Raw genomic sequence first — 11,047 nt, forward strand, 5'->3', positions numbered from 1 at the left:
TGTCTTGGTTTCGTGAGGTATGTCTTAGTTCCGTGAGTTATATCTTGGTTAAGTTGGGTATGTCATTGTTCCAAGAGGTATGTCTGGGTTCCGTAAGGTATGTCTGGATTCTATGAGGTATGTGTGAGTTCCGTGAGGTCTTTGTTGGTTACGTGAGGTATGTCTGGGTTTTATGAGGTATGCTGTGGTTCGGTGAGGTATGTCTGGATTCGATGAGTAATGTCTGGGTTCCGTGAGGTATGTCTTGGTTCCGTTAGGTATGTCTGCGTTCCGTAAAATATGGCTGGGTTCCGTAAGATATGTCTGTGTTCCATGATGTCAGTTTTGGTTCTTTGAGGTCTATGTTGGTTATATGAGGTGTGTTTTGGTTCCGTGAGGTATGTCTGGGTTCCGTGAAGTATATATGTGTTCCGTGAGGTATGTCTGGGTTCCATGTGATATATCTTGGTTACGTGAGGTATGCCTGGGTTCCGTGAAGTATGTGTTTGTTCAGTGAGGTATTCTGAGTTCTGTGAGGTGTGTGTTGGTTCCGTGAGGTGTGTGTTGGTTCCGTGAGGTATGTCTGGAATTATATGAGGTTTATCTGGGTTCCTTGAATTATATATGGGTTCGTGAGGTATATCTTGGTTCCGTGATACCCCCAAATCTCGATAATAAGCCCCGGCTTGTTTACTTTTATGATAATGAATCTCAGGATTATTCCCGAAGGAGGCCTATTGTTAAGGCGTTAAGGTGTTAAGGAAGTCATTTGTCCCATAGGGCAAGTTAGCTTATTTACGAGATCGTCTTACTTTCGAAAATTTTAATCGGTGAAAAAAATCTTTGATGAATTATACTTGCCGTTAATAATTATGGAAATCGTCAACACTATTCTTAATTACTCAGAACATTAACCTCTTTCGTCATCCAGAACTGTACTTGATCTACAGGTCGAAAAATAATAAAAATATTTCAAGTGCACAACTAACCCTGAGCAGAACACTTCATGTGACCACCATGTGATGTTCATAGACACAGCCATGCATGTAGAAATATAAGTGTTATCATACTAAAATATGACCTGTCGTCGTGACACCTGATTACCATATGGATTATATCAGTGATATAGGGTGGTCACTTTTCATCCATAACGTAGGGATACCAGGTATATATATATATAGTTACGTAAACAGGAAAATGAAATATCGCCAGCAGTTGTCACGTTCTCGGCACACTTGACTAATCATTAGGTGAGCAAACCTAGAGGGAAATGCCATCAATGAATAAGCGATGTTGTAGACGATTACCCAAATTATCTCAAATGTTCATAGTTGTTCTGTATACATGTAATGTATACAAGTACCAGGTACACATGCAGATAAAACACCTACACAATGAAGCTTGGGATACTACCAGTCTGAAACAAATTCAAGCCAAACACCAGTAAAAAAAATCCAAATCGTGTGGTACCTCCGTCATGCCTGACGGGTCAGATATTACATAGACTGTGTACCAGGATGTTACAGTATAAATGAGATAAAGACACTGTTGTCGGATTTCATTGAATGAAGGGTAGGGTTGGAAAATCCATGAGCTTTCGTGGAATTATTTTTTAAAGAAATAATTGTATGTGTTTTTTTTAAATAACTTTTTTGTGTAATTTTCCTATTTGCTGAGCAACAATATAGTAACAAATGCTTCACCTGATTAAGTTTGAATACATATATATTTAATTTGTTTCGATCAGTTATTCAAAGCAAAAACAAAAATAAACAAGAAAACCTTGATGCTAAAGCATCAAATCGGTCGGAAAGATTTAAGAAGCCAACAATTAACACGGGAGATTTTTCCTACCTGAACGAAAATATCATACCGTATAGTGGAATGCATGTCTGGATTCTATGAATAACAAATACAAGAAAAGGTAATGGAGACTATATTGGAATCATTTAAAGACAAAGAAAGAGATTAATTGTAATAAAAAACATTGACTTTAAAACAAATATACCAATATTATGCAATGACTAGTATTGCATATATGAGATTAGTTGTAATCAGTAATATAATGATAATCATGCATGGCCATGATATTTTGGCTAAAAAAATACCAAATAACATGTGAAGTAATAAACTTGAAAATAAAATGCCTTGAAAACAAATATACCAATATTATAAATGACTAGTATCGGATATATGGAGATATCTTGATCAGAAATGCAATATATAATGACAATCTTGAAAAAGATAAGGCAAAAATACTGAATAAGAACTTTTATTGCAAACATGTTTTACTGGAATGACCCCGTTATAAAGAAGGAATGTAATGTTTTTGGTACAGTGTATTTGTTATCGGTTAGTTTAGACTAAAGTGACAGATCGTTATCCATTAATTAAAAACAAATTATTATCTCGCCATAACTATTAATTCACTATTTTACCTCAAATACACAATTGTTTTTTTTTATATAAAATCACTAGCAAGACTATAAATGGTTAAATTCATATTCGTGAAAAGATTGCATGTATCAACATACATAACAAACTGCTCCCTTTCCTCATATGTAAACTTTAAACCAACCACAAATATATCGCCCGGCTGCAGCCGGCCGATAATTAAGTACACATACGTTTTGGTTATATATATATGTATGGTCAGCAAATGAGGTTACTTATATATATATAAAGCAAAGGCTTTTGACAGGTGACAACATGACAGATAAAGTTGGCTTATTTTCGAGATATGTTTCACTGCAAGGAATCCAAGGCTTATTTTCAAGTACGGTATATTTTTTTCATAGATGGAATATTTAAGATATGTGACTGCAAGAAGTTCAAGGCTTACTTTCAAGAATGACCTAATTTCGAGATTTTAGGTTACATGGGTGGGTTCCGTGATGTCTGTCTGGGTTTCGTGAGGTATGTTTGGCGCCATCTGGGTAACATTGAGGTATGTATCTCTGGGTTCCGTGAAGTTTGTCTGGATTTCATTCGGTTTATCTAGGTTTCGTTACGTATACCGGGTTACATGAGATACGTCTTTGTTCCATGAATAATGTCTGGGTTCCGTCTGGATTCCTTGAGGTATGTCTGAGTTACATGAGGAATATCAGGGTTATGAAAGGTCAATCGGGGCTCTGATGTTGGGGGGTCCGTGTTGTCTTTCTAGGTTTCGTAAAGTAGGCCTGTGCTCCGTCTCGGTTCTGTGATGTATATTACGTTTTCGTCTGGATTCTGTTAACTATGTCGGGGTTACGTTAAGTATGTGTTGGTTCCGTCTGGGTTCCGAGAGGTCTGCCTTGACTCCGTGAGTTCTTTTCGCATTCGTAAATATGTCTGGGTTCGTGAAGCCTGTCCGGGTTCCTTAGTTTATGTCTGGTCTCCGTCTGGATTATGTAAGGCATATCAGAGTTACGTGAGGTATGTCTGGGTTCCTGAGGTGTGTCTAGATTCCGTGTAGGTTACTTACAGATTGACTAACACGTCCCACTCACCAACAGTACAGTACAATGTCTTTCCACAGTATCTGAAGCCCACGTACTGTTGGTGAGTGGGACGTGTTGTCTCTGTCTTTCCACAGTATCTGAAGACCATGTACTGTTGGTGAGTGGGACGTGTTGTCTCTGTCTTTCCACACTATTTAAAGCCCATGTTTTATTCTCTGACAGTAATTCATAAATTTACTCCGGACATTGAAATGACATTATTAACTTTTATAGAAAATGAATACTTTCTGTTGTTATCCTCAAAAAAAAAGATGATATTCGAAATTTGATGTTCTTTATAGATATTGTAAGATAGTAACTGTATAACATAAGTCATGACTGATAACAACTCCAGATATTGTAAGATAGTACCTGTATAACAACAGGCGTGACTGATAACAACTCCAGATATTGTAAGATAGTACCTGTATAACAATAGGCGTGACTGATAACAACTCCAGATATTTTAAGATAGTACCCGTATACCATCAGGCGTGACTGATAACAACTCCAGATATTGTAAGAGTACATATTAAGAGTGTGATATTTCGGTGAGTACACTGTGACCTTCATCACACTAATGACTAATGTGAAGCATTCATGCACTGACATATGTACTGTCCGAGATGGTAATGAACTCAACCGACTTATTTATGATGTTCTATCGTGATGCTATTGACAACAAGTTCGAAGACAGTGTGACGAGATGGTAAAAATTAAAAAGAATCAAAGAAGTTTACAAGATGGTATGATGTACTGTAGTCGATTCGGCTTCTATTTGTTTAACACTTTGACATAGGTGTGTGAGAGTCTGTGTTTAACAATAGGAAGACGGGTCAATGTTTAACAGTATTATAGGGAACAGCCAACCAATTGAAAAAATAGACTTTCGAATCTCCCCTGTGTATAGAAAGTTGAGTCAGGGATAAAATGTTCAGCAGGCACTGATTGGCCAGTATATCATGAAGTTCAAAATAGATATCTAGCCTGATAGGTAGCTATTCATAGATAATGTTGATAAGAATATGTTAAGTCAGAGTTAAGTTCAGGTCATAATAATAAATAGATGAACATTTCAGATGTTTTAAAAAGAATTTTTACTGTGGAATTGACCCGATCTCAAAATGGTTACCATGGAAAAAGTCTAAGCTGAAGAACCCAACATTTTGTTTGAATATGTATTATATGAGAACCGATACGTTTGTTATGAATCATTATGGCCAAATTGAATTCATTAATTTCAATGATATACTCCAAATTATTAACACCAAAGTAAATGACAAACCTAGTGGTTGTTTGGTCCCGAATAAGGAGGACCATTGTTTAATCTTAGGAAGGCAGGTCAATACTTGGGTATAGAATAGCGGATTGCATGATGATCAGCCGTATTAAGGCTGACGTTAATGATGAATATAACTGATATTTACGTAGGATGTTTGACTGGGGGAATGTTGATTTATTGATCCCGATATCTTAATACTTCCTGATTATTCAATCAGATGATTTAACGTTATGTCTCAATACAAACGTATTCTCACTTACCTTGATCTTAATGCCATGTCTTTCAAGTATGATAGCCGTTTAGAAACTCATATCTCTCCATTTTAACACCATTCTATGACTTAAATGGTTAAATCAATACACACATGTTCTGTCTGATAGTGGGCGGAAGTGTTCGTAATCTAAATCTCGTGATTTATCGTTATATACGATAGCAAATACCCGACTACATAACCGCCCTATAAAATCATCAGACCTTGAAGTTAACCTATATTTTCACACATAAAAAACATAGTAGCAGACGATATTTGCAATGCATTGTATGAAACCAGGTAAAATGCTTAACTTGAAAAAATGCACTAAAATAACGCTAAAATGTCATAATACATATGTACATGTAAAGGCAGATTAAAATTAAAGATTGACTAAAACAAAACCACTAATTAACCTCTTTTGAACGCGTGTTTTGATCTCTGACAATAATTAACAAATATAGTCGAGGCATTAAAATGACCTTATCAACTTTTATAGACAATACATACATAAATAACAAAAGCCGTCACTGATAACAAGTCCAGATATTGTAAGATAGTACCTGTATAACACCAGGCGTGACTGATAACAACTTCAGATATTGTAGGTTGGTACATGTATTACAACAGCCGTGACTGATAACAACTGAAGATATTGTAAGATAGTACCTGTATAACAACAGCCGTGACTGATAACAACTCCAGATATTGTAAGTTAGTACCTGTATTACATCAGGCGTGACTACTAACAACTCCAGATATTGTAAGATAATACCTGTATAACAACAGCCGTGACTGATAACTCCAGACATTGTAAGATAGTACCTGTATAACACCGGGCATGACATCATTATTTAAGTTATCGTCAAAAAAAGAAGATAATATTTGAAAGTTGATGTAATTTCAAGATATTGTAAGTAAGTACCTGTATAACAATAGCCGTGACTGATGACAACTCCAGATATTGTAAGATAGTATCTGTATAACAACAGCCGTGACTGATAACAACTCCAGATGTTGTAAGATAGTACCTGTATAACAACAGCCGTGACTGATAACAACTCAAGATATCGTAAGATAGTACCTGTATAACAACAGCCGTGACTGATAACAACTCCAGATATTGTAAGTTAGTACCTGTATAACAACAGCCGTGCCTGATAACAACTCCAGATAGTGTAAGATAGTACCTGTATTACATCAGGCGTGACTGATAACAACTGCAGATATTTTAAGATAGCATTTGTATAACTTCAGGCGTGACTGATAACAACTCCAGATAGTGTAAGATAGTACCCGTATAACATCAGGCGTGACTGATAACAACTCCAGATATTGTAAGAGTATATATTAAGAGTGTGAATACACTTCTACCTTCATCAGACAAACAACAAATGTTAATCATACAAGCACTGCCATATCTACTCTCTGAGATGATAATAAACTCAACCGACTTATTTATGATGTTCTATCATGATCCTTTTGACAAAAAGGTCGAAGACAGTGTGACGAGATGGTAAAAATAAGATAGAATCAACGAAGTTTACAAGATGGTATGGTGTACTGTAGTCGATTCGGCTTCTCTGTGTTTAACACTTTGACATAGGTGTGAGAGAGTCTGTGTTTAACAATAGGAAGGCGGGTCAATGTTTAACAATATTATAAGGAAACAACCAACCAAATGAAAAAAAAGACTTTCGAAACTCCCCCTGTATATAGAAAGTTGAGTCAGGAATAAAATGTGCAGCAGCTACTGATTGGCCAGTATATCATGAAGTTCCAAAATATATATCTAGCCTGATAGGTAGCTATTGATAGATAATGTTGATATGAATATGTTAAGTTAGAGTTAAGTTCAGGTCATAATAATAAATAAATGAACATTTCAGATGTTTTAAAAAGAATTTTTACAGTGGAATTGACCCGATCTCAAAATGGTTACCATGGAAAAAGTCTAAGCTGAAGAACCCAACATTTTGTTTGATTATATACTATATGAGAACCGAAACGTTTGTTATCAATCACTATGGCCAAATTGAATTCATTAATGTCAATGATATACTCCAAATTATTAACACCAAAGTAAATGGCAAACATATTGGTTGTTTGGTCCCGAATAAGGAGGATCATTGTTTAATATTAGGGAGGAAGGTTGATACTTGGGTATAGAATAGCGGATTGCATGATGATAAGCCGTATCAAGGTTGACGTTAATGATGAATATAACTGATATATACATAGAATGTTTTACTGGGGAGAATGTTGATTTATTTATCCTGATATCTAAATACTTCCTGATTATTTAATCAGATGATTTAGCCTTATGTCTCAATAAAAACGTATTCTCAATTACCTTGATCTTAACACATGTCTTTCAAGCACAATAACCGTTTAGAAACTCATATATCTCCATGTTAACACCATTCCATTAGTTAGATATTTAAATAAATCCACACATGTTCTGTCTGATAGTGAGCGAAAGTGTTCGTAATCTAACTCTCGTGATTTATCGTTATATACGATAGCAAATACCCGACTACATAACCGCCCTATAAAATCATCAGACCTTGAAGTTAACCTATATTTTCACACATAAAAAACATAGTAGCAGACGATATTTGCAATGCATTGTATGAAACCAGGTAAAATGCTTAACTTGAAAAAATGCACTAAAATAACGCTAAAATGTCATAATACATATGTACATGTAAAGGCAGATTAAAATTAAAGATTGACTAAAACAAAACCACTAATTAACCTCTTTTGAACGCGTGTTTTGATCTCTGACAATAATTAACAAATATAGTCGAGGCATTAAAATGACCTTATCAACTTTTATAGACAATACATACATAAATAAAAAAAGATGATATTCGAAATTTGATGTACTTTCCAGATATTGTAAGATAGTACCTGTATAACATCAGGCGTGACTGATAACAACTCCAGATATTGTAAGATAGTAACTGTATAACAATAGCCGTGACTGATAACAACTCCAGATATTGTAAGTTAGTACCCGTATAACAATAGCCGTGACTTATAACATTTCCAGATATTGTAAGTTAGTACCTGTATAACATCAGGCGTGACTGATGACAACTCCAGATATTGTAAGATAGTGCCTGTATAACAACAGCTGTGACTGATAACAACTCCAGATATTGTAAGATAGTACCTGTATAACAACAGCCGTGACTGATAACAACTCCAGATATTGTAAGTTAGTACCTGTATAACAACAGCCGTGACTGATAACAACTCCACATATTGCAAGATAGTACCTGTATTACATCAGGCGTGACTGATAACAAGTCCAGATATTGTAAGATTGTACCTGTATAACATCAGGCGTGAGTGATAACAACTCCAGATATGGTAAGATAGTTTAGGTTTGTTTATTTTTGTTTATTTTTGTTTAGCGGCCTATTAACAGCCAGGGTCATTTAAGGAAGTGCCTTGTTTTCGAGGTGGAGGAAAGCCGGAGAACCAAAGGAAACTAGAGAAAAAACACCCGACTACGGTCAGTATCATGCAACTGCCCAACGTATAGGTTTCGAACTCGCAACCGAGAGGTGGATGTCTAGTGATAAAGTGTCCAGACACCTTATCCACTCGGCCACCGCGGCCCCTTTGTAAGATATTACCTGTATAACAACAGGCGTGACTGGTAACAACTCCAGATATTGTAAGATAATACCTGTATTACATCAGGCGTGACTGATATCAACTCCAGATATTGTAAGATAGTTCCTGTATTACATCAGGAGTGACTGGTAACAACTCCAGATATTGTAAGATATTACCTGTATTAAATCAGGCGTGACTGATAACAACTCCAGATATTGTAAGTTAGTACCTGTATAACAACAGCCGTGACTGATAACAACTCCAGATATTGTAAGCTAGTACCTGTATAACAACAGCCGTGACTGATAACAACTCCAGATATTGTAAGTTAGTACCTGTATAACAATAGCTGTGACTTATAACCACTCCGGATATTGTAAGATAGTACCTGTATAACAACAGGCGTGACTGGTCACAACTCCAGATATTGTAAGATAGTACCTGTATAACATCAGGCATGACTGATATCAACTCCAGATATTGTAAGATAATACCTGTATTACATCAGGCGTGACTGATATCAACTCCAGATATTGTAAGATAGTACCTGTATTACATCAGGAGTGCCTGGTAACAACTCCAGATATTGTAAGATAGTACCTGTATTACATCAGGCGTGACTGATAACAACTCCAGATATTGTAAGCTAGTACCTGTATAACAACAGCCGTGACTGATAACAACTCCAGATATTGTAAGTTAGTACCTGTATAATAATAGCCGTGACTTATAACCACTCCAGATATTGTAAGATAGTACCTGTATAGCATAAATTGTGACGAATGTATTAATTAATAATACCATTGTCACGATGATCATTGTACCAACTGTGATGAGGGCCACGAGATGCTGATGATTGATTTGTCATAATGATCTTCAAAAGCCAATTACATGAAAACAAAATCTTTGTGTTAATATTTATTCTTCTTTGTTCAAGAAGTACTTACAACGCCTAAGAAAGGTATGTTGTTGTTTGTTAGTGATTCAAATTAGTTTGTAGACGCTGTGACACACTGATAGGAATAATTGACAGAAATACATCGTATATATATATATATATATATTCAATGTATAAAATGTAGACAGTTACTAATGGCTCTGTTTCAACCTGCACACCAACGATTTTATTATTCAGTGGGCCTTAAAGTTGTCGTTCGGAGTGTTTCGTCTCACAATTCCCACTATTGATCTATTACGATTTTTTAAATATTTTGTTTTAATATTTTTTCCCGTTTCAGCCGAAATAACAATTTCGAGAAATTATTCAAATTGTTGTATAGGTATATGTTTTTATTGTGTATTCCCCATGAGCGTTTTTACTACGACTTTCACTTTTAAGTTATTTCCAACGGAAACATTAAACACGAAGCATAATTCAAATTTTAGACCTAGAGACCACCCTGATGTAAGCTCCAGTTGGGAACAACATAAATAGAGTGCGATTGGTGGTATACAGATAATCAAGAAATACTGTACTACACACAACATGTGTGTAGTACGATTTGTACTGCAAACAAAACACCACAGGAGAATTATGGATTATTTACTTCTGTAGCCGATTGGACTAACAGCCATGGGTAAATGTAGTGTTGAAGATGTAAGTTCAACGACAAGTATTTGGTCACGTATTTGGTCAGTTGTTACTCCACATTACATACCTTAAGTTAAATTCTTTTCGCGTGTTTACAATTACTTTTGTCCAAGTATTTTGACATTTAAATTAAATTTGCAAATCAATCATAGGTGACATGTAACCATAATTTCTGTTAAAACATCTATTTTGTATTGCATAATTAACTTTATTCCAAATCGGTAAAATGATTTAGCAAGATTTTAACAAATGACAATGTTTATAAAGGGACAATGAAGTGACAATGATGTGACAACAAAACGACAACAAAGTGACACTAATGTTACTATTATGTGACTATGAAATGACACTTCCAACCATTCAGTGTTCAAGTAGAATTATGAGAATTTTAAATTACCTGTCTTTTTTACTTGTTTAATCATCTACAAAGGTAGAATTAACTTTGTTGTTGTTCTTTTTGCATTTTGTTTTAATCATTTTATGTTATAATGACTTAAATGTGTATAACATGGCCAGTAGTGCAAGTTAACTTATGAGAACAGGTAGAATGGCCGTCGGAACCATAGTTGAATTATTATATAAGAAGGTACTTTGGCTAGGTATTTGTTCATGTAATAACATCGACCTGTTTTCAATGTCCCTGGATTTAAATAAAATATGATAACATTCTCCAGTTATAGAACACAAAGTAGCATTAGTTCATGTGTGTAGGTGGTATTATTCACCAACGGATCTTTTCATTTCAAGCAGGGAGCCATCTTTGATTTTTACAGTTGAGGTTTGCCTTAGATATTGATATTGTTACGAACTTCACTGATTTTCCTTGAATTCCG

Source organism: Pecten maximus, chromosome 8 (genome assembly GCF_902652985.1).
Source record: "Pecten maximus chromosome 8, xPecMax1.1, whole genome shotgun sequence".
In the NCBI taxonomy this organism is placed as follows: domain Eukaryota; kingdom Metazoa; phylum Mollusca; class Bivalvia; order Pectinida; family Pectinidae; genus Pecten; species Pecten maximus.